Here is a 26,112-nt window from a genome sequence, read left to right as displayed (position 1 = left end):
TTTTTAATCAACCTGTTCAGGCATGTTAGGATAGGCAGTAAAAACCAATTTTACAGCGGGTGCTGTAAATCAGAAACAAACATAAAGATTGCTTGAAAAGCTTAACGGGTCTGGCAGCATCTGTGGAGAGAAATCAGAGTTGTCCTGAAATGTTAACTCTGATTTCTCTCCGCAGATACTGCCAGACCCACCGAGCTTTTCCAGCAATGTCTATCCACCTGTGGAGCAAATGGAATTTGAACTAAGGTCACCCGGCACAGAGGTAGCGATGCTACCACAGCACCACAAGACTATGCTGCAAGCTTATTTAACAAGCCTACTGTTTCACCCACTCTAATCGGCTGTGTTTTCTGTGAAGGCAGAATATTGATTGCAAGCAGAGTTTGAAACCACGGGCAAATCTGAAGACCATGTTGCCTTAAAAGAGAAACTGGTTACAGAGGCACATAAACTTTAATAAGCTCTTTAATTAGATGTATCAAGAGCTGAGCTCACTCTTGTGTGAGTTGATTAAGCTGTTGAAAAATATAATCATTCCTTCCTTACAGAACCTTCAGTGTGCAGAGAAGACAACAATATTTATAGTTCAGTGTCAGATTCAATGTGCTTTGTAATCTGTTTTTGCGTTTCAGAGGGAAGGGGCTGTGTGGGTGTGAGCTCCTACTAAATATTAAATATTAATCAGATAATTTATAATAGTATTCAGAAACTAACTGATTAAAACATGCAAACGGCACTTCAATATATTGAAACAAGGGTGCAACCAACATCTTAGTAAAGCATCAAATATTAATTATAAATACCGCCTGTGCTGGGAGCTATTGTTTATTGACATGGAGTCCAGCTCTGTTTTGTAAAATTAATTATCAATAAGGGTTTGAGCAGATGATTTGTTTAAATTTCAGTCATTTGGTAAAGAGGAATTACTGGCTATTGCAGGGTGGAATTATGTAGATCCATAAATATCGTTTTATTCATGAACGTATGCTTGACATCATCCTCAAATATCTTGAGATCAACAGGGTGCAATACCACCCCCAGGAGGACAGAATTAGTTTTGCACATTTCCCACTTTCAGAATGAAACTAGCAAAAGCAAGAGACAATTCAGCCCCTCAGGCCTGCTCCACCATTTGGTTCGGCTCCAGTTGATCTGCATCTGAACTCCTCCTTATATAATTAAACAATACAGATTTACTTGCCTCATCCCTGAAAACTTCAACATGTCCAGAATCACCAGACTTTTGGAATCAAAGAATCTCTACAGTGCAGATAGAGGTTATGTATCTCAGTGAGTCTGCACCAATTCTCTGACGAGCATCCCAACCAGATGCACCCTCTACCCTATTCCTGTAACCCTGCATTTCCTGTGGCTAATCCACCTAGCTTGCATATCCCTGGACACCATGGGCAATTTGGCATGGCCGATCCGTCTAACCCGCGTATTTTGGGAGGAAACTGGAGCACAAAGAAAGAAATCTGTTGTTCTTACCTGTCTGCCCTATATGTGACTCTAGACCTGCAGCAGTGTGGTTGACAACTCGGAAGCCAGTAATACCTACAGCTTGTGAATTAATAGTTTTTTTAAGATATGGCTTGGTACCTCATTTTGCTGCAGAGAGCTCCTGTGAAGAGTATTGGGATAGTTCATGGTGATAAAGGCACTCCATTTTACAGGAAGTGGGGAAGTAGATGAATGCTGTTCAGTCACTTGCAAGACAAAACAATTGGAAAGAGACCAGCTTAGCAAAAAGGCTGCCCCACAATATTTTTATGCTGCAAGATGTCTAAACAAGCTGACAATTGGATATTTGCAGTTTAATGGAGCAGACAAGTTTTTTTTTAATTCACTCATAGGATGTGGCCACCTCTAGCTAGGCCAGCATTTATTGCCCATCTCTAATTTCACAGAAGGCAGCTAAGAGTCAATCACATTGCTGTAGGTCTGGAGTCACATGTAGGCCAGATTGGGTAAAGGTAGATACGCACAAAGCACAGGAATCAGGCTATTCAGCTCCTGCCTTCTGTTCTGTCATTTAAACCTGCACTGATTTTAATTTCAAATCAAAATTCCTCCTTATCCCTAATAAATCTTCAGCCCCTTCCTCACCAAGAATGTATCCACTTCTCATGCTACTTTCACCACCTTCCCAGGAAGAGAGTTCCAGAGAGCAATGACCCTCTTGTGTTGCCTCATTTCTGTTTTAAATGGGTGATTTCTGATTTTTAAACAGTGACCACTAGGTCTAGACACTGTCTTAAGAGGAAACATTTTCTCCACCTCCTGTCTGAAAAGGCCCATCAGAATCTTTTGTATAAATCAATTACCCTCTTGCTCTTCAGTGTATCCAAGTTTAGCCTGTTCCACCTTTCCTCGTTGTTTGATCCACTCTTTCCATGTAGGAATCTGGTAAAGTGACTCAGTGGTTAGCACTGCTGCATCACAGCACCAGGGTCCTGGGTTCGATTCCTACCTGTCTGTGTGGAGTTTGCGCATTCTCCCTGTGTCTGCGTGGGTTTCCTCTGGGTGCTCCGCTTTCCTCCCACAATCCACAGATGTGCAGGTCAGGTGAATTGGCCATGCTAAATTTCCCACAGTGTTAGGTACATTAGTCACGGATAAATATAGGGTAGGGGAATGGGTTTGGGTGGGTTTCTCTTCGGAGGGTCGGCATGGACTTGTTGGGCCAAAGGGCATATTTCCACACAGTAGACAATCTAATTTAATCTAATCTAAAAACCTACCTCTGAACTGTTTCTAACGCATTAAAATCCTTACTCAATAGTATTCCAGATGTGTTCTCACCAGTGCCCTGTATAACTGTGCAGGCTTACAGGGATAGTGTAGGGAGTGGGTCTGGGTGAGTTGCTTCAGACGCTTGGTATGGACTCAATGGACCTCATTCCTGCTGAAGAGCCTTTTCCCTGAAGCATGGATTTTCCTGCTCCTCGGATACTGCCTGACCTGCTGTGCTTTTCCAGCACTACTCTAATCTTGACTCTAATCTCCAGCATCTGCAGTATCCATTTTCACCTCAATGTGCCAAATGGCCTGTTTCCACACTGTAAGGATTCTTTGCTCTGTGAACTAAACCATAATCTTTTTGCTTTTGTGTTCAATTCCCCAGACAATAAATAACATCATTCTGTCCGCTTTCCAAGTTACTTGCTGTCCATGCGTGCTAAAATTTTTATGATACTTGCAGCAGACACCCAGGTCCCTCTGAAGACAGTCCCACACTCAGGAGTTGCTGGCCAACTCATGAAGTCTCAACAGAGCCAGCAAGGTGCTGCTAGGACTGAAGGTATCTCCATGGAGAAGAAACCCAGGCTCAGATAAGTCAAGCCTTTTTCTTGGGAGAGATCAGGCTTCCTAGGGAGGCTGAGAAGGGGGGATGGGGATGGGTTTTGGAGGCCACGTGGGGCAGCACAAAAGTGAGTGAGTGAGGATGTGCAACCTATATGACCACTCTCCCCTGCCTTCCACTGCTCAGCATGTTATGACTGTGAAGGCAGTGTAAGGCTCTAAAGTGGATTTTATTGGCTATTTAAGGGTCTCAGTAAGGCTAAGAGCAAGAGCTTAGTGGGCATTTTCTTCTGGTGCAGTGGTAGTGACCCCACCTTTGATCCAGGAGTAGTTGAACTTAAGTCCTGTTCTGCCCCAGACGTGTGTAATGACACCTCTGAATAGCTTGACTGGTTAATGTCTACCCACTTGCCCAATATTACAGTGACAAAGTTTGGGAGTTGGGGGAGATGGTAGTATTTTATGTCTCCCTCCTTAAAAACACATCTAGTCAAAGTTGAGGGGCGGGCAGGACATCAGAAACTCCAGCCTTTCAAATAGCCTTTCATCGTATCTGACCCAGAGGTGAGAGTAATTACAGAGGAGAAAGTGAGGTCTGCAGATGCTGGAGATCAAAGTTGAAACTTTATTGCTGGAACAGCACAGCAGGTCAGGCAGCATCCAGGGAACAGGAGATTCGACGTTTCGGGCACAGGCCCTTCTTCAGGAATGACACAACAACTTGGCCAATATCATCTCACAGGGCACGTGTATCATGTTTTATTTTCAGAAGCAATTCACAGCTTTGAAAAGATACCGAACAACTGGACTAGTTCCTTCAACTGGATGCACACAGCATATATCACTAATATGCATCTCCTGGCTTTGATCTCTGTCTTACCACCCATTTGGTTATCATTGAAAATGCATTTTGAGTAAATGCGAAAATGTTGGTTCATTAATTTTATGCGATTACTTTTTCTGGCTGTGGAGAGTCGACAGTGATAAAAAGAAAACATCTTTAACAAGACATAAGGCTTAGGGATTTCCATGAGCATGTAAATAATTTACAGTGTAATTTTTAGAGAAACTAAATTACTGCTGCCTTACTCATTCAGAATAATTGATGAGTGCTTGAAATTTGCCATTCACCAGTGGGGAATGAAAGCATACTGCCTTTTTGTTCATGCATATGGATTAAAGTTCTCACTTTCTGCATATTCCAATGTGAATGAAAATTGGGTGGTTTATAATGGCTCACTGAGAATCTTACAGATTAATTCTCTACTGCGCTGAATCTTTCTTCCATGAGGCAAGGATACAGCTCATAGAGCAACAACAGCTTGCATCTGCTTTTTTAAATTCATTCTTTCATGCGTTTTGGGTATCAATGTGAACATATGAGAAAGGAACAAAATAAGGCCACTCGGCCCTTCAAACATGTCCCGCCATTTAACATGATCATGACTGATCTGAATATTAACCATAACTCTACATTCCTGCATGACCCCTGAAAATCTTTCACCCTCTTGGTAATCAAGAATCTATCTAAAAACTGAATGAACTGTGCATGCTGTAAATCAGAAACAAAAACAGAAATTGCTGGAAAAGCTCAGCAGGTCTGGCAGCATTGATGGAGAGAGACCAGAGTTAGTCCTTACAGTGTAGGAGCAGGCCATTTGGCCCATCAAGTCCACATCAACCCTGTGAAGAGCATCCCACCGGACCTGCACCTGAATTTTCCATGGCTAATCCACCTAGCCTGCACATCACTGGACACTATGCACAATTTAACATGGCCAATCCACATAACCTGCATATCTTTGCACTGTGGGAGGAAATCAGAGTACCTGGAGTAAACCCACACAGATACAGGGAGAATGTGCAAGCTCCACACAGACAGTCACCCGAGGGTGGAACCAAACCCAGGTCCCTGGCACTGTGGGGCAGCAGTGCTAACCACTGAGCCACCGTGACACCCACAGATTCAGTGACCCTTCCTCAGAACCAAGAACCTATCTACCTCTGCCTTAAACCTTACAATAAAGTTCTGCATCTACTACTTTTTGAGAAAGATTAAGGTCTTCCTCCAGCAAGGTCTATGATTTATTATCTATCCCTAATTCCCCCTTGAACTGAGCACTGTGCTGGCCATTTCAGAAGGTGAATCAACTGCATTGCTGTGGTTTTAGATGTGTTCATTGGTCAGACTGTGTAAAGATGGCAGATTTCCTTCCTCAAAAGAGATTAGTGAACTGGATGGGAACAATCGATAGCAGTTTCACGGTCGCCATCAATAAGGCAAGTTTTCAATCTCGGATTTATGAATTTTACCAGCTACCATGGTGGGATTGAACCAATGCCCAGATTTAGCCTCAGGATTACTTGTGCTGGGATATTATCACTTCACTAACATTGTCCTACACAGCTCCTTTCCCTGTAAATAAACAACCTAGGGCACCGCACAGCAACAATATCAAACAAAACTTGACTCTGAACCATGGATGATCAAAAGCTTTGATCAAAGAGGTAAATCTTAAGGAATATCTTAAAGGAAGGCAATGAAACAGAAAGGTTTAGACAGAATTTTCCAGAACTATTCAGTAAAGTTAAAGTAAAGGGATTGGAGAACGCAAATATCTTGGATTGTTGTCATGTCATATATTGGCACACGCTGTTAATTTGATAAACAGATCAAACAGAGTTTACAATGCTAATATTTCAGAATTCAATGTAACATTTTGAGGTTTAACAACCCCTCTTGATCTGGTGATCATACACCCAACTGGAGGGGTACGTGTTGGTCTCTGGTGCACTTGTTTCACAACTTGGTTGTCTTGCTGCTGGTTGATGTTACTCATTGTCAGCATGCAATTGCTGTCATCGGAGTGCTCAGTGCCATTGTTCATGATTTGTGAGTTGTTCATCAGTCCGAGATGGCTTATGTTCCTTCGCAATGTAGCATTGTGATCAGTAATGACTTTGCCTAACCTGGGCTGGTTGCCTATTTTAGAAACGTTTGCATTTGTAAACCAAAATCATGCTCTCCATCAGTGCACCGTTTCAGTAATTCTTTGCTGACATTCTATGTCTCTTTCCTTCTCTTTTGCCTTTGCAGAAGAATGTCGATGTTGCAGAATGGTTAGAAAGTGGGCGGCACGGTAGCACAGTGGTTAACACTGCTGCCTCACAGCGCCAGAGACCCGGGTTCAATTCCCGCCTCAGGCGACTGACTGTGTAGAGTTTGCACGTTCTCCCCGTGTCTGCGTGGATTTCCTCCGGGTGCTCCGGTTTCCTCCCACAATCCAAAAGATGTGCAGGTCAGGTGAATTGGCCATGCTAAATTGCCCGTAGTGTTAGGTAAGGGGTAAATGTAGGGGTATGGGTGGGTTGTGCTTCGGCGGGGCGGTGTGGACTTGTTGGGCCGAAGGGCCTGTTTCCACACTGTAAGTAATCTAATCTAATCTAATCTAAAAAAAAAGTTCATTTTTAGGCAAGGTCACTTGCCTTCTGAGTATAATTTGTGTTGTGAGGGTAATGCCTGGGTGGTGCAGTAAAGGGTTGTGAGAATCTGGTTTTGTTACTAGACAGTTAATAACAAAGAAGAACAAAAAATATTACAGCACAGGAACAGGCCCTTCGACCCTCCAAGCTTGCGCTGATTTAGATCCTATATCTAAACCTGTCACCTATTTTCTAAGGGTCTGTATCCCTCTGCTCCCTGCCCATTCATCTAGCTGTATAGATACACCTTAAATGACACTATCACCTACCACCTCCGCTGGCAACACATCCCAGGCACCCACCACCCTCTGCGTGAAGACCTTTCCATGTGTATTTCCCCTAAACATTTTACCTCTCACCTTGAACTCATCACCCCTAGTAATTATGGGCGGCACGGTGGCACAGTGGTTAGCACTGCTACCTCACAACGGCAGAAACCTGGGTTCATTTCCCCCCTCAGGCAACTGTCTGTGTGGAGTTTGCACATTCTCCCCGTGTCTGTGTGGGTTTCCTCCGGGTGCTCCGGGTTCCTCCCACAGTCCAAAAATGTGCAGGTTAGGTGAATTGGTCATGCTAAATTGCCCGCAGTGTTAGATGAAGGGGTAAATGTAGGGGAATGGTCTGGGTGGGTTGCTCTTCGGAGGGTCGGTGTGGACTAGTTGGGCCGAAGGGCCTGTTTCCACTCTGTAAGTAATCTAATTGAGTTCCCCATTTTGGGAAAAAGTTTCTTGCTATCCACCCTGTCTATACCTCTCATGATTTTGTAGATCTCCATCAGGTCACCCCTCAACCTCCTTCTTTCCAGTGAAAATAATCCTAATCTTTTCAACTTCTCTACAAAGCTAGCACCATTGAGTTGGTAGTATATGTCACACATTTTGCTCAACAATTTAAGTGGAAATAGTAAGATACAGTCAGAGTCCTGCAATATATATTTGCCAATATGTTCTTTCATGTTAAATCCCTATAGTGCTGATAGAGGCTACTTTCGCCCATTGAATCTGCACCAACCCTCTGAAGATCATCTCAGCATTCTTCCCCGCTCCCACCTTCCCATCTCTCTAACCCTGCAATTCCCATGGCCAATCCACCTAACCTGCATCTCTTTGGACTGGGGGAAGAAACCCATGCAGAGATAGGGAGAATGTGAAAATCCAACAGCCAGAATTCATTGGCAGTGTTGGTGCAAATGACATAGGTAGAAATAAGGATTATGTCCTGCAGAGTAATCATAGAGAGCTAGGAAAAAAGTTAAAACTCGGGACCTTGTTCGTGATAATCTCTGGATTACTTCCAGCGCCACGTGCTAGTGAGGGTAACAACAGAAGGATACGGCAGATGAATGTGTGGCTAAAGAATTGGTGCAGGGGGCAGGGATTCAGATTTTTTGATAATTTGGATCTTTTCTAGAGCTGACCTGTTCTAGAGGGAAGGGCTGCATCTGAGGGGGGCCAATATCCTGGTGCCAGGTTTCCAAGTGCTACAGGGGAAGTTTAAACTAGATTGGCAGGTGGGTGGAATCCTGAACAGCAGGGAGGCAAGTGTGAGGCTTGAAGGAGATATAGTAATTAGAAATAGTAGTTTGAAGGGACAGGTCAGGCTGGAATACAACAGGGGGTAAGGAATGCCTGTTGGATTAAATTGCATTACTTTCAATGCAAGAGGGCTGACAGGTAAGACTGGCGAACTTAGGGCATGAATAGGTATGTGGGACTGGGATATTATAGCCATTACAGAAACATAACTAAGGGAGGGACAGGACTGGCAGCTTAATATGCCAGGGTACAGGTGCTTCAGGTGGGTCAGAGGTAGTGGAAAGAGGCAAGATGGAGTTGCATTTTTGATTAAGGCGAGCATCACAGCAGCAATCAGAGATGAACTAAGGATGGGATCATTCAGTGAGGCTTTGTGGGTGGAGCTAAGAAATAAGAACTGGAAGATGATGTTGTTGGTGTTGTACCATCGGCCCCCAAATAGTCTAGGAGAAAGTGAGGACTGCAGATGCTGGAGATCAGAGCTGAAAATGTGTTGCTGGAAAAGCGCAGCAGGTCAGGCAGCATCCAAGGAGCCGGAGAAGAAGGGCTGAATCCTCTTTCCTGAAGAAGAGTTCATGCCCGAAACATCGATTCTCCTGCTCCTTGGATGCTGCCTGACCTGCTGCGCTTTTCCAGCAACACATTTTCAGCCCCCAAATAGTCAACAGGAATTAGAGGAACAAATATGCAGGGAGACTGGGGAGACTTGTAGGAACAATGGGTTGTCATAAGTGGATTTTAATTTTCCTAACATAGACTGCAACTGCCAGAATGCTAAGGGCTTACATGAGGTGGAATTTGTTAAGTGCATTCAGGAAAGTTTCCTCAAGCAGTATTTAGAGGGTCCTACTCAGAAAGGGGCAAAATGCACCTCCTCTTCAGAAATAAGGCAGAACAGTGACGGAGGTGATGGGTGAGGAAGCACTTTGGAACCAGTGACCATAGTTCTATTGATTTTAAAATAGTTACGGAAAGGGACAAAATTGATCCACAGTTTCAAGTTCTGAACTGTGATGGTGAATTTGATGGAATGAAACAGTAGCTTGAAGGGATTGCTTGGAGTAGTTTGTTTACAGGCAAAGGGACCTCTGGCAAGTGGGAGGCCTTTAAAAGTGAGATAGCTGGAATTCAAGGCCTATCTGTTCCTGTGAGGGTGAAGGGCAAGGCTGGCAGGAATAGGGAACCTTGGATGACCAGCGATATTGCGACTTTGACCAGAAAGAAGGACGAAGGTTGGCTCGGGTTCATGAAGCTGGGATCAAAGTAGTGAGGACTGCAGATGCCGCAGATAAGATTCGAAGAGTGTGGTGGTGGAAAAGCACAGCTAATCAGGCAACATCTCAGTAGCAGGAGAATCAACATTTCGAGCACAACCCCTTCATCAGGAGGTATAAAGGAAATACAGGAGTTTACTGAAGAAGGAAACCAGGACGGTGTAAAGGGAGTACAAGATAGCCTTGCCTGAGAAGATTAGGGTGAATCCAAAGAGGTACTTTAAGTATATTAAAGGAAAAAGAATAATTAGAGAATAGAGCCCCTCAAGGACCAAAGTGACATGTTTGTGTAGAACTGCAGAAGATGGGGTAAGGTTCTCAATGAGTGTTTCTCCTCGTGTTTACCATGGAGAAAGACATAAAGTCTTGGAAATTTGGGGAAGTTACTGGTAATATCTGGGGGACAGTCAATATCACTGTAGAGGAGGCGCTGGATGTATTAGAATGTATGAAGGTGGATAAATCTCCTGGTCCTGACAAAAGTCTTATACAACTATAACATGACCTGCCAACTCTTGTACTCAATACCACATCTGATGATGGAAAGCATGCCATATGATCACTCTACTGACGTACGTTGCCACCTTCAGGGAACAATGGACCTGAACACCCAGATCTCTCTGTACATCAATTTTCCCCAGGGCTTTTCCATTTACTGGATATTTTGCTCTGGAATTGCATCTTCTAAAATACATCATCTCACATTTGTCCAGACTAACTCCATTTGCTGTTTCTCTGCCTAACCCTCCAATTTATTTATATTCTGCTGTATTCTTCGATAGTCCCCTTCACTATCTGCTATTCCACTAATCTTGGTGTCATCTGCAAACGTGCTAATGAGGCTATCTACACCTTCTTCCAAATCGTTTACGTATATTACAAACGACAATAATCCCAGCACGGATCCCCGTGGGACACCATTGGTCACAGCTCACCATTTTGAGAAGTTCCCTTCCATTATTACTCTCTATCTTCTGTTGCCCAACCAGTTCTCTATCCATCTAGCTAAAACAGCCTGGACCCCGTGCGACTTCACCTTCTGCATCGCCTACCATGGGGAACCTTATCAAACGCCTCACTAAAGTCCATGTATGTAACATCTACATCTCTTCCCTCATCAATCAACTTTGTCACCTCTTCAAAGAATTCTAATAGGTTTGTAAGACATGACCTTCCACCTTCAGGGAACAATGGACCAGTCAGTGGAAGGGTACCGACCAGTACCCTTCCACTGACACCCTCCTTCGACTGACTGAACTGGTCCTCACCCTAAACAACTTCTCTTTCCAATCCTCCCACTTCCTCCAAACAAAAGGAGTAGCCATGGGCACCCGCATGGGCCCCAGCTATGCCTGCCTCTTCGTAGGATATGTGGAACAATCCATCTTCCGCAACTACACTGGCCCCACCCCCCACCTTTTCCTCCACTACATCGATGACTGTATCGGCGCCGCCTCGTGCTCCCACGAGGAGGTTGAACAGTTCATCCACTTCACCAACACCTTCCACCCCGACCTCAAATTCACCTGGACAGTCTCAGATTCCTCCCTCCCCTTCCTCGACCTTTCCATTTCTATCTCAGGCGACCGAATCAACACGGACATCTACTACAAACCGACCGACTCCCACAGCTACCTGTTCTACACCTCCTCCCATCCTGCCCCCTGTAAAAACGCCATCCCATTCTCCCAATTCCTTCGACTCCGCCGCATCTGCTCCCAGGAGGACCAGTTCCAAAAACGCACAACCCAGATGGCCTCCTTCTTCAAGGACCGCAATATCCCCCCCGACGTGGTCGATGATGCCCTCCACCGCATCTCTTCCACTTCCCGCTCCTCCGCCCTTGAGCCCCGCCCCTCCAACCGCTACCAGGACAGAACCCCACTGGTCCTCACCTACCACCCGACCAATCTCCACGTACAGCGCATCATCCGCCGTCATTTCCGCTACCTCCAAACGGACCCCACCACCAAGGATATATTTCCCTCCCCTCCCCTATCAGCATTCCGTAAAGACCACTCCCTCCGTGACTCCCTCGTCAGATCCACACCCCCCACCAACCCAACCTCCACTCCCGGCACCTTCCCCTGCAACCGCAGGAGGTGCAAGACTTGCGCCCACACCTCCCCCCTCACCTCCCTCCAAGGCCCCAAAGGAAACTTCCATATCCGCCACAGATTCACCTGCACCTCCACACACATCATCTATTGCATCCTCTGCACCCGATGTGGCCTCCTCTATATTGGGGAGACAGGACGGCTACTTGCGGAGCGTTTCAGAGAACACCTCTGGGACACCCGGACCAACCAACCCAACCACCCTGTAGCTCAACATTTCAATTCCCCCTCCCACTCCACCAAGGGTATGCAGGTCTTTGGACTCCTCAATTGTCAGACCACAACAAAACGACGGTTGGAGGAAGAACGCCTCATCTTCCGCCTAGGAACCCTCCAACCACAAGGGATGAACTCGGATTTCACCAGTTTCCTCATTTCCCCTCCCCCCACCTTGTCTCAGTCAAATCCATCAAATTCAGCACCGCCTTCCTAACCTGCAATCTTCTTCCCGACCTCTCCGCCCCCACCCCAGTCTGACCTATCACCCTCACCTTGACCTCTTTCCACCTATCACATTTCCGACGCCCCTCCCCCAAGTCCCTCCTCCCTACCTTTTATCTTAGCCTGCTGGACAAACTTTCCCCATTCCTGAAGAAGGGCTTATGCCCGAAACGTCGATTCTCCTGTTCCCTGGATGCTGCCTGACCTGCTGCGCTTTTCCAGCAACACATTTCCAGCTCTGATCTCCAGCATCTGCAGACCTCACTTTCTCCTTCTTAAACAAGGGAACAACATTAACAATTCTCCAGTTCTCTGGCACCTCACCCATGTTCAAGGATGCTGCAAAAATATCTGTTCAAGCCCCAGCTATTTCCTCTCTCACTGCCCTCAATAACTTTGGGATAGATCCCATCTGGACTTGGGGACTTGTCCACGTTAATGCCTTTTAGAGTACATGACACTTCCTCTCGCCTTATGCCGACTTGACCTGAGTAATCAAAGTTTTGGAAGAATATTGAGAATGTAGGACCAATCTGAAATGAGAAATTGAAAGTGCTAAAAGGGGTCATGAGATATCCTTAGCAAGCAGGGTTAAGGAAAACCCTAAGACCTTTAATTCATATATTCATATATATCATCAAAGCTCTTCCAAAGCTTTATCCGTCTTTACCTTGCCTTGACCTTATATACACATCATTTTTCCTCTTAGTTAGTCTCACAATTTCACCTGTCATACATGGTTCCCTAATCTTGCTATTTCTATCCCTCATTTTCACAGGAACATATCTCTCCTGAACTCGAATCAATCTCTCTTTAAATGCCTCCCACATGGATTATTTTCAAACAACTGCTCCCAGTTTACATTCCCCAGTTCCTGCTGAATTTTGGGATAGTTGGCCTTCCCCCAATTTAGGAGAAAGTGAGGACTGCAGATGCTGGAGATCAGAGCTGAAAATGTGTTGCTGGAATGACCTGCTGCGCTTTTCCAGCAACACATTTTCAGCTTCCCCCAATTTAGCATTCTTCCTTTAGGACCACTCTCATCTTCGTCCATGGGTATTCTCAAATGTATGGAATTGTGATCACTATTCCCAAACTAATCCCCCACTGAAACTTCAACCACCTAGCCGGGCTCATTTCCTAACACTGGATCCAGTATGGCCCCTTTCTGAGCTGGACTATTTACATACTGCTCCAGAAAACCCTCCTGAATGCTCCTTTCAAATTCTGCTCCATACAGACCTCTAGCACTTAGTGAATCCCACTCCTTGTTGGGAAAATTATAATCTCTTGTCACCACCATCCTGTTGCTCCTACATCTTTCCATAATCTCTCAACATATTTGTACCTCTATTTCACACTTGCTGCTGGGAGGCCTGTAGTACAGCCCTAAAACTGTTACCACACCCTTCCTATTTCTGAGCTCTGCCCATATTGCCTCACTGCTTGAGTCTTGCATAGTGGCCTCCTTCAGCACAGCTGTGATATCCTCTCTGACCAGTAATGCCACTCCTCCACACCTTTTACCTCCCACTCTATCCCACCTGAAGCATCGATATCCTGGGATATTTAATTGCCAATCATGCCCTTCCCTCAACCAAATCTCAGTAATAACAATAACATCATACTCCCAGGTACTAATTCAAACCCTAAGTTCATCTGCCTTACCTACAATACTTCTTGCATTAAAACAAATGCACCTCAGACCACCTGTCCCTTTGCATTCATCCTTCACTTCCTGCCTACTCTTCCCCTTCGTCACGTTGACTTCATTATCTAGTTCCTTACAGGCTTTAGGCCTTGCTGGACAGTGAATGTTGTGCCATTATTCAAGAATGGCTGCAAAGAAAAACCTGGGAACTACAGACCAGTACTCTTAACATCTATGGTGGATAAGTTATTTGAGAAGATTCTGAGAGATAAAATATACATGCATTTGAAAGTACAAGATTTGATTAGGAGTAGTCAGCATGACTTTGTGAATGGGAGCTCATGCCTCTCAAATTTGTTAGAGTTCTTTGATGAAGTGATGAGGAAGGTTGAGGGGAGGACAGTAGACATAGTCTAAATGGATTTCAGGAAGGCCTTTGATAAGGTTCCATGTAGTAGACTGCTCTGGCAGGTTAGATCACATGCAACCCATGGCGAGCTGGCAAATCGGATACACAATTAGCTTGATGGTAGGAAGCAGAGGGTAATCGTGGAAGGAAGCTTGTCGGACTGGAGGATTGTGACCCCTCAGGGGTCAGTCCTGGGTCGATCACTGCTTGTTATCTATATCAATGATTTGGATGAGAATGCACAAGGCATGATTAGTAAGTTTGCTGCTGATACTAATTTAGGCGGTATCGTGGACAGTGAGGAAGGTTATCAAAAGTTGCAACAGGACCTTGATCAGCTGAGAAAGTGTGCCGAGAAATGGCAAATGGAGTTAAATATAGATAGGTGTGAGGTTTTGCATTTTGGAAAGTCAAATCAAGGTAGGAGTTTCATGGTGAATGGTAGGGCCTTAAGGAGTGCAATGGAACAGAGGGACCGTGGTCTTCAGGTTCACAGTTGTCTGAAGGTGAAGGCACAGGTAGACAGGGCAGTGAAGGCGGCTTTTGGCACACTGGCCTTCATCAGTCTGGGCACTGAGTACAGAAGTTGGGAAGTTATGTTGCAGTTATACATGACATTGGTGAGGCCGCACTTGGAGTTTTGTGTTCAGTTTTGGTCACCTTGTTATAGGAAGGATGTTATTAAACTGGAAAGAGTGCAGAAGAAATTTATAAGGATGTTGCCAGGACTCAATGGTCTGAGTTATAGGGCGAGGTCGGATAAGCTAGGACTTTTTACTTTACAGCGTAGGAGTCTGAGGGGGTACTTTGTAGTGGTGCATAAGATCATGAGAGGCATGGATAAGGTGGATGCACTCAGTCTTTTTCCCAGGTTTGAGGAATCAAGGACTAAAGGACATCAGTTTAAGGTTAGAAGGGAAAGAGTAAAAGGGAACCTGAGCAGCAACCTTTTTACACAGAGGGTGGTACGCAGATGGAATGAGCTGCCAGCAGAAGTGGTTGAGGTGGGTACATTAACAAGATTTAAAAGGCATTTGGACAAATACATGGATAGGAAAGGATTAGAATGGTATGGGCCAAGTGCAGGGAAATGTGGTTAGCTTAGATGCACATTTTGATCAGTATGGACTAGTTTGGGCCAAAGGGCCTGTTTCCATGCTATAGGATACTAAACGAGTACTTTGCGTCAGTACTTACTGTGGAAAAGGATATGGAAGATATAGACTGTAGGGAAATAGATGGTGACATCTTCCAAAAAGTCCAGATTACTAGAGGAGGAAGTACTGGATGTCTTGAAATGTATAAAGGTGGATAAATCCCCAGGACCTGACCAGGTGTACCCGAGAACTCTGTGGGAAGCTAGCGAAGTGATTGAGGAGATATTTGTATAATCAATAGTCACAAGTGAGGTGCCGGAAGACTGGAGGTTGGCAAACGTGGTGCCACTGTTTAAGAAGGGTGGTTAGGACAAGCCAGGGAACTATAGACCAGTGAGCCTGACCCCAGTGGTGGGCAGGTTATTGGAAGGAAACCTGAGGGATTGGATTTACATGTATTTGGAAAGGCAAGGACTGATTAGGGATAGTCAACATGGCTTTGTGTGTGGGAAATCATATCTCACAAACTTGATTGAGTTTTTTGAAGAAGTAACAAAGAGGATTGATGAGGGCAGAGCGGTAGATCTGATCTATTTGGACTTCAGTAAGGCGTTCGACAAGGTTCCCCATGGGAGACTGATTAGCAAGGTTAGATCTCATGGAATACAGAGAGAACTAGCCATTTGGATACAGAACTGGCTCAAAGGTAGAAGACAGAGGGTGGTGGTGGAGGGTTATTTTTTAGACTGGAGGCCTGTGACCAGTGGAGTGCCACAAGGATCGGTGCTGGATCCTCTACTTTTTGTCATTTACATAAATGATTTGGATGCGGGCATAAGAGGTACAGTTAGTAAGTTTGCGGATGACACCAAAATTGGAGGTGTACTAGACAGCGAAGAGGGTTTACTCAGATTACAACAGGATATTGACCAGATGGGCCAATGGGCTGAGAAGTGTCAGATGGAGTTTAATTCAGATAAATGCGAGGTGTTGCATTTTGGGAAAGCAAATCTTAGCAGGAATTATACACTTAATGGTAAGGTCCTAGGAAGTGTTGCTGAACAAAGAGACCTTGGAGTGCAGTTTCATAGCTCCTTGAAAGTGGAGTTGCAGGTAGATAGGATAGTGAAGAAGGCATTTGGAATGCTTTCCTTTATTGGTCAGAATATTGAGTACAGGAGTTGGGAGGGCATGTTGCGGCTGTGCAGGACATTGGTTAGGTCACTGTTGGAATATTGATGTAATTCTGGTCTCCTTCCTATTGGAAAGATGTTGTGAAACTTGAAAGGGTTCAGAAAAGGTTTACAAGGATGTTGCGAGGGTTGGAGGATTTGAGCTATAGGGAGAGGCTGAACAGGCTGGGGCTGTTTTCCCTGGAGCGTCGGAGGCTGAGGGATGACCTTATAGAAGTTTACAAAATTATGAGGGACATGGATAGGGTAAATAGGCAAAGTCTTTTCCCTGGGGTGGGGGAGTCCAGAACTAGAGGGCATAGGTTTAGGGTGAGAGGGGAAAGATATAAAAGAGACTTACAGGGCAACATTTTCACACAGAGGGTGGTATGTGTATGGAATGAGCTGCCAGAGGAAGTGGTGGAGGCTGGTACAATTGGAACATTTAAGAGGCATTTGGATGGGTATATGAATAGGAAGGGTTTGGAGGGATATGGGCTGGGTGCTTGCAGGTGGGACGAGATTGAGTTGGGATATCTGGTTGGCATGGATGGGAAGGGTCTGTTTCCATGCTCTACTTCTCTATGACTCTATGACTCCAAGACTCTATCTCTCCACATAGACTGTTACCCAAGGTTGGAATTAAATCTGGGTCTCTGGCGCTGTGAGGCAACCATTGAGCCACCATACCACCCTCTGCTATGTTGTCAGGGCTATCAGATCTGTGACAAATCGTGCTTATCATGAGTGACTGTACTGCTTATTATGTTGCTAATCTATCAAACAATGAAAAGTAATACATAAAATAAATGCAGTTGTCTGGAATAGGAAACATTCATCTGTTTCAATCCACCCACCTTTCTACTTCATCTGGTCCATCTCTGACTCTTCCCTTCCTTTCCTTGAATTTACTTTTTCCATTTTTGGCAATACACTGACCACCAACATCCACGACAAACATACCAACTCTCACATTTAACTGCCGTTCTGCAGAATATGATTATTTTCTCATTTCATTTCACACTTATCATTCACGTCCATTTTACATCACAATTGTTCCACTCCCTTTATCTTTTGCTCTGGGCACCCTCACCATCTGTTCCACTCACTCGTCCTAGCACATTGTCAGCAGCACAAAACCTCACTGTCCAGCCCATTTCAGTTCTGGGGAATATTCATATTGGATTCACAATGTTCTCTTTCTTTCTCTTTCCCCAGATGTTGCCAGACCTGATGGGATTTTCAAGTATTTTCTGTTTCTATGTCAGATTTCCAGCATACAAAGTCAATTGCTTTTATTAAATATGATCTTTCCTGTGCATTGTGAATACATCTGTTGTTCCTTTCATCCAGGGAATGGATGAAACATTATGTGGATGTAAAGGCTCCCTTCACTGCAGGGACTGATACATTTGGCATGTCTCATTCATTCACAAGTTGTTGAATATCCTGATTCATCCTTGGCTGGTATATATGTGCTAGTTCAATACCCATGTGTCCCTGTTTTAACACAAACATGATACCTTGGCATCATGCTTCTTGTTTGGCCTTGTTTGCCCTTGAAAATGACTTGTGTTATTATCATGTTGCACTCTGTCTGGTCAAAAATGAACAAATCCACTCAGGTACTTGTTTAATTCTGTCAGGGTGTCCCTGAACAACGGTTGTTTGCAACCCTCATTGTTTCCCGTAGTCAATTATTGCCAATTGTAGCTGTTCACACTGGCTCTGGCCAAGGTGTGTCAGATTAACCTTAAGAATGTCTTCAACATTATTGTCAAGAACACCAGTGTATAGATCAAGAGGAATACCTTGGTATTTGTGGGAGTTGGGTAACCTACTTGATGTGTTAGATGCAATCATCCTGGTATCTTGCTTCGGTCATCAGCTAAGGTTGCCTGAACCTCCTCGATATTAAATTTTCTCAATACAACCTTAATAGTTTTTCGTATCTGAATAGGTGAACAGCTTTTGGTTAAGTGTGACAAACCATATCTATTACAGATGTTGTTGGTTTGATATACTTTGCCAACTGTGGTAATAGCATTGCTGCACCTATTGCCTGTAATTATTGATTTGCCATTATGGCTTTACACTTGTGTCTATCCTTAACTAATGTGCCAACAGTTTGTTTTTCTTACCCCCAAATATCCTTCTAAAAGCTTTACAAGGTGTTGAGGCAAGAACTAACTCAATTTGAGCTCATGTTTAGAAACATCACACCCTCTCTTTGCTTCTGCACCTTCAGACAAACTGGTGAAGAGAATCGTGGGGGTTGCTCTCTGTATATGATATGAGCGAGAGTCTGGTAATCCTGGTGATTTCAGCCCGATTCTGTGATTTCTTTTGATTGACAAGATGGACAGTTGCCTTGATGAGCTGTGCTGTGGTTTGCTCATTTTACAGCTGTCCCATGACAGGAAAGTCCGGAGCTTTATAAAATCATGAGGGGCATAGATAGGATAAATAGACAAGGTCTTTTCCCTGGGGTGGGGGTGGGAGGTTCTAGAACTAGAGGGCATAGGCTTAGGGTGAGAGGGGAAAGATATAAAATGGACCTAACAAGCAGTTTTTTCACACAGACAATGGTGCATGTGTAAAATAAGCTGCCAGAGGAAGTGGTGGAGGCTGGTACAATTACCACATTAAAATGCATTTGGATGGGTGAATGAATAGGAAGAGTTTACTTGGTCAGCATGGACGAGTTGGACCAAATGGTCTGTTTCAGTGGATGTGACTCCATAACTCAGCACTTCCCTCACATTTCCCCCACGTCTGATGAATACCACTACTTGCATCTCATATTTCCCTTTCTCACCTGCCAGTTCAACTAACTTTGATTTTCTGTTAATTTTTTTTATTGACTCTTCTATCTGGTTGGCTACATCCTTGTCTGTTAGATCCCATAATTGCTCAACTATTAGATAATCCCACTCATCTCCTACATGGTATCGTCTGATCTGTAATACACTAATATTAATTGTCAATGTCACAAACTGCTGCCAAGTTACCATTGTGATCAGTCACATCCCAGTTTTCAAATTCACATGGAAAATCTAGACCATTTGCTTGAGGGGTAATGTGGCCATTTGCTTCATAAGTGGGACAAAGGGAACGGTTCAAAGTGTGAACCCAGTGACTGAAGTCAGACCCCTGTCTATACATTAAACTCCTGCCCTGAAAGAGCCATTCCTCACAGCATCAAAACCATTCATCCTCCATTATCTGACATCTCCAATTGAATTGGTAAATTTCAAAATCGAAATTTAATCACAATATCCTGAATGTCCTTAATGTGCTGTCACCAGTGCATCATAGTATATGTGACTTTCTCGTTTTTAATTGGCTGAAACATTCACCAAACATATATTATCACGTTGCTGTTTGGTAGAGCTTGCTGTATGTGAATTGATTGCTTTGTTTCAGCAGTTATGATAACATTAGTGGAAGTACCTTATTGAATCAAAGACATTTGTAGCACAGAAAGGCCTTTTGGCACTGGATGCTGCTGCCAGTTAACAATTAACGATCCATCTTTTCCGATTCCATGATATAACTCTTAATCTGCAGTCTTCTGGATTACCGTACTTCAAATGTACAACCAAGTATGTTCTAAATTTCACAAAGGTTTCTGCCTTCACTATCGTGTCATCTAGTGAGTTCCAGATCACCACCACCTCTTGATGAAAACCTCTCCCCTGAAATCTCCTTATCTCTTCCCTCAATTTATGGCCCCCAGTCCTAAACCAACCAAGGGCAATAGTGCATTCTTATTGACTCGTGTCCTGACCGTTGAATTTTATATACCTCAGTGAGGTCTCCCATGGGTCTCCTTTGTTCATTGACTGCAAAATCACTTTGGGACATACTGAATGTCATGAAAGGCAACACATAAAAATAAACCGTTTTGTTGAATCTGTGTTGAAATTGATCCCATGTCATTGCAGCGATCTAACAAAAGTGAGTCTTCCTTAAAATCTCTTTCTATCTTTTTTGACTGCAAGGGTCTCTCAATAAAATAATGCTGAGCCTGTTCCAACCCAATTTCCAATGAAAGTGATTCTGCAGTGAAGAAATGGACATAATTTGGCGATAATTGTTTTGGGACACACTAAACATGTTACAAATGTAAGTGTGTTCTTTGGTATAATTTGGCAGTAAGTGGTATTAAATTTGCAGTAACTCACAATGAAGCTGTGAGAGCAGCCAGTGGGAAAAAAATGTAAATTTTAGAGCACCGAATAAGAGATGCTGTTGTTAGGTAACATAAGGAAATGTATTTCGAGTCGAGGAAGCTATGTACCTGATTCTGCCCAACCTTAAAATCTAATTAGCTAGGAAGATGAGAGTTTATATTATTAGAATGTGTGTCTGTGATGCTGGCAAACATGAATTTAAACAATTAAGCCCATTCCATAATGTATTACCAAGCAAATGATTACTTTTGTGAAAAGGTACCTCCTGCACCTTGCTACAATGAGTCGTTCAAGGATTATATTACAATGGTAACAGTAAGGTAACAAGAAAGAATAGGGTACAAGGGTGTACATGTGTATTTGTTTAATGTCATATTTGTCAACAAATCAGAAAAAATTGCAGAGGTTAACTATTAAACATATGGACAATGATGGACAAGAAATTACTCACTGGCCCATTAAACATTACTATACAAATTCAATATCTTGTGTATCGGGTGATTAAGTATATGATCATTATTTGGAAGCTTGTGTTCTAGCTAGAGATAAATGGCCTTTAGTCCTTCTGTTTTGTGAAAGTAACTTGTTTTTGTTAAGTATTAGAAATTCATTATTTATTTAGCAGTGGATCAAAACAGCATTTCCAAAAAATCTTGTGACTGAAGCTAAGTGAATAGACAAGCTACCTAGTGAGATAAATGCTAAAGTGTTCACAAAGTTGAGCTTTTATGACCCAGAGGCAAATGGAGAGGATAGAGGAAGGTTCAATTCGGATGAGAAGATCCATGCTCGCAGATGTGCTGCTTATTCACCTCAGAGTCGGTAAAACAATTGATAAAAAAATCATGAGTATGTCCTTGGAGAGATATCAGTGAGTTAGCCTATGCCTGTGTGTTACAGAGAGAGAGATGGAGAAAATCACATCTGGTGAATGTGAAGCAGGTCTGTGAAAGAGAACATTTGCAACCTCATGAGGTGAGTAAAAAGATTTACAGTGAAGGTAGGAGTGATACCTCACTAGCATTGGGAGTCTGTAAAAGATACTACTCAGAAAAGTGTTGTTTTTTGGCTGTTTTTGATAAGAGCTTTCAATTTGTTTTTCATATTTAACCGAATATAGAATTTATTAAAAGAAAAGGTTCAATAATCCTATGTTATTTTCCTAAACATACATTGTCTGCCTTGTGTGAATTAGTTCAATGACTGACCACCACAGTCAACAATTTGCCAAAATAAAACTTATGTTCTAACAAGCCAGGTTTCACTTGAGGATCTGATTTATTCAGTATTTCCATCAGCTGAAATCACTAGGTGGGGGCTATGGCGGGATGGACAGCCATCCAATTTAAGAGGGATCTGTGAATTCTTAATGAGATGAGAATGTGGAGGTATTAAACATAAAAAAGGAACACAAACATAAATTGATGGAAAAACTCAGCAGATCAGGCAGCATCTGTGGAGAGAAAGCAGAGTTAATGTTTTGGGTCCAGTGACCCTTATTCAGAACTTAGGTGACCTGAAACATTAACTCTGCTTTCTCTCCACAGATGCTGCCAGATTTGTTGGTATTTTTGAGTAATTTCTCTCTCTTTGTGTTTCTGATTTCCAGCATCTGTTGTTCTTTGGTTCCTTTTTTATTTAGGTAAAATAAAACAGAAGTTGTTTGAAGTATATTAGATAGATTGGAATTTCAAAATAGCTATTGCTTGGACTATTTTGTGAGTAGAAAATGTAAGACTGTAAGACTACAGTGAAAAGATTGGTGGATAAATTGAAGTAGAGATGAAAGCAGGTTATAGAGTCATAGAGACAGAGAGCTATACAGGATAGAAACAGGCCCTTCAGCTCATCATACCTATGCTGATAAATAGGCACCAAACTATACTAATCCCATTTACCTGTACTTGGTCCAGAGCCTGCTATGCCTGGCATTTTAAGTGTTCATCCAGATATTTCTGAAATGTTATGAGAGTACCTATCTCTACCAGCCTCTCAGGCAGCATGTTCTACCACCGTCTGAGTGAAAAAAATCCTCAGATCTCCTTGAACCACTTGCTCTTCACCTTAAACTTTTGCCCTCTGGTCACATCAATCATGGCAAGAGATTCTTATGAGCTCCCCTGTCTATGCCTCTCCTAATTTTGTATACCTCAATGAGATCCCCCTCAGTCTCCACTGTTCCAAGGAAGACAAACTCATCTTATCCAGCCTCTCTTCAGACCTGAAATTTTTCATCCCAGGCAACGTTCTGGTGAATCTCCTTTGCATCCTCTCCAGTGCAATCACATCTTTCCAAAAGTGTGGCCACCAGGACCGCACACCATATTCTACTTAGAACATAGAACATAGAACATAGAAGAATACAGCACAGTACAGGCCCTTGGGCCCTCGATGTTGCGCCGATCCAAGCCCACCTAAACTACACTAACCCACTATCCTCCATATACCTATCCAATGCCCTCTTAAATGCCCATAAAGAGGGAGAGTCCACCACTGTTACTGGCAGGGCATTCCATGAACTAACGACTCGCTGAGTGAAGAACCTACCCCTAACATCAGTCCTATATCTACCCCCCCTTAATTTAAAGCTATGCCCCCTTGTAATACCCGACTCAATACGCGGGAAAAGGTTCATACTGTCGACCCTATCTAACCCCCTAATCATCTTGTACACCTCAATCAAGTCACCCCAAAACCTTCTTTTCTCTAGTGAAAACAGCCCCAAGTGCCTCAGTCTTTCCTCATACGATTTTCCTTCCATACCAGGCAACATCCTGGTAAACCTCCTCTGCACCCGTTCCAATGCCTCCACATCCTTCCTATAGTATGGCGACCAAAACTGCACACAATATTCCAGATGCGGCCGTACCAGAGTCTTATACAACTGCATCATGACCTCAGGACTCCGGAACTCAATTCCTCTACCAATAAAAGCCAGTACACCATATGCCTTCCTCACCGCACTATTTACCTGGGGTGGCAACTTTCAGAGATCTGTGTACATGGACACCAAGATCCCTCTGCTCATCCACACTACCAAGTATCCGACCATTAGCCCAGTACCCCATCTTTTTGTTATTCTTCCCAAAGTGAATCACCTCGCACTTAGCTACATTGAATTCCATCTGCCACCTTTCTGCCCAGCTCTGCAGCTTCTCTATATCCTGCTGTAACCTGCCACATGCTTCCTCACTGTCAACAACTCCTCCGACTTTCGTATCATCCGCAAACTTGCTCACCCAACCTTCTAACCCCTCTTCCAGGTCATTTATAAAAATGACAAACAGCAATGGTCCCAAAACAGATCCTTGCGGAACACCGCTAGTGACGGCACTCCATGAAGAAACTTTGCCATCAACTACTACCCTCTGTCTTCTTCCATCCAGCCAATTTCTAATCCAAACCTCCAACTCACCCTCAATGCCATATCTCCGTATTTTCTGCAGTAGCCTACCATGGGGAACCTTATCAAACGCCTTACTAAAATCCATATATACCACATCTACCGCTTTCCCCTCATCAACCTCCTTCGTCACCTTTTCAAAGAATTCAATAAGGTTTGTGAGGCACGACCTGCCCTTCACAAAACCATACTGACTATCCTTGATCACATTATTCCTATCCAGATGTGCATAAATCCTATCCCTTACAATTCTCTCTAAGACTTTGCCCACAACAGAAGTGAGACTCACCGGCCTATAGTTACTAGGGCTATCCCTACTCCCCTTTTTGAACAAGGGAACCACATTTGCTATCCTCCAGTCTTCTGGGACTACTCCTGTAGACAAAGAGGACATAAAAATCAAGGCCAATGGCTCTGCAATCTCCTCCCTTGCTTCCCAGAGAATCCTAGGATAAATGCCATCAGGCCCAGGGGACTTATCTATTTTCACCTTTTCCAGGATTTCCAACACCTCTTCTCTACATACCTCAAAGCCATCCATTCTACTTATTTGTTCCTCAGTATTCTCATCGACAACAATGCCCTGTTCCTGAGTGAATACTGAAGAAAAGTATTCATTCAGTGTCTCCCCAATCTCTTCCGCCTCCACACGCAACTTCCCCCTACTATCCTTGACTGGACCTATTCCTACCCTAGTCATTCTTTTATTCCTAACATACCTATAGAAAGCCTTAGGGTTTTCCCTAATCCTATCTACTAAGGACCTTTCATGTCCCCTCCTTGCTGCTTTTAGCTCTCTCTTCAGGTCCTTCCTGGCTACCCTATAACTCTCAATCGCCCCAATTGAACCTTCACGTCTCATCTTGAGATAGGCCGCCCTCTTCCATTTAACAAGGGATTCCAATTCCTTATTAAACCACGGCTCCCTCGCACGACCCTTTCCTTCCTGCCTGGCAGGTACATAATTATCAAGGACACTCAATAGTTGCCCCTTGAACAAGTTCCACATATCATTTATACTCTTGCCTTGGAGTCTACTTTTCCAAGCCACACATCCTAAGTCATGCCTCACCGCATCATAATTTCCCTTACCCCAGCTATAATTCTTGCCCTGTAGTACACACTTATCCCTCTCCATCACGAGTGTAAAAATCACCGAATTATGGTCACTGTCCCCAAAGTGCTCACCTACCTCTAATTCTAACACCTGGCCTGGTTCGTTACCCAGAACCAAATCCAGTATGGCCTCACCTCTTGTTGGCCTGTCTACATATTGTGTCAGGAAACTCTCCTGCACACATTGAACAAACACTGACCCATCTAACTAACTTGAGCTATAGCTTTCCCAATCAATATCAGGAAAGTTAAAGTCCCCCATAACAACCACCCTATTACTGTCACTCATCTCCTGAATCACCTTCCCAATCCTTTCTTCAATGATTCTAGGACTATTAGGAGGCCTGTAAAAGACTCCTAACAGGGTGACCTCACCTTTCCTATTCCTAACCTCAGCCCAAACCACCTCAGATGGCAAGTCCTCATCCATCGTCCTTTCCACCGCTGTAATACTATCTTTGACAAGCAATGCCACACCTCCCCCTCTTTTACCCCCACCTCTGACCCTACTAAAACATTTAAATCCCGGAACCTGCAACAGCCAATCCTGTCCCTGTTCTAGCCATGTCTCCGTAATAGCCACAACATCGAAGTCCCAGGTACCAACCAACGCTGCAAGTTCACCTACCTTATTTCGTATACTTCTTGCATTGAAGTATACACACTTCAAGCCACTTCCCTGTTTACAGGCACCCTCCTTGGAAATTGATGCCATGTTCCTCACCTCCCTACACTCCAGGCCCTGCACCCTGAAGCTACAATCTGGGTTCCCATGCCCCTGCCGAGTTAGTTTAAACCCCCCCCCAAGAGCACTAGCAAACCTCCCCCCAAGGATACTGGTTCCCCTCAGGTTCAGGTGTAGACCATCCTGTTTATAGAGGTCCCACCGTCCCCAGAAAGAACCCCAGTTAT

The sequence above is a fragment of the Chiloscyllium plagiosum genome, unplaced genomic scaffold (genome assembly GCF_037043375.1).
Source record: "Chiloscyllium plagiosum isolate Xiang-an unplaced genomic scaffold, Cpla_swu_hap1 HiC_scaffold_6, whole genome shotgun sequence".
NCBI lineage: Eukaryota > Metazoa > Chordata > Chondrichthyes > Orectolobiformes > Hemiscylliidae > Chiloscyllium > Chiloscyllium plagiosum.
Note: the sequence above shows the minus strand (reverse complement) of the source record.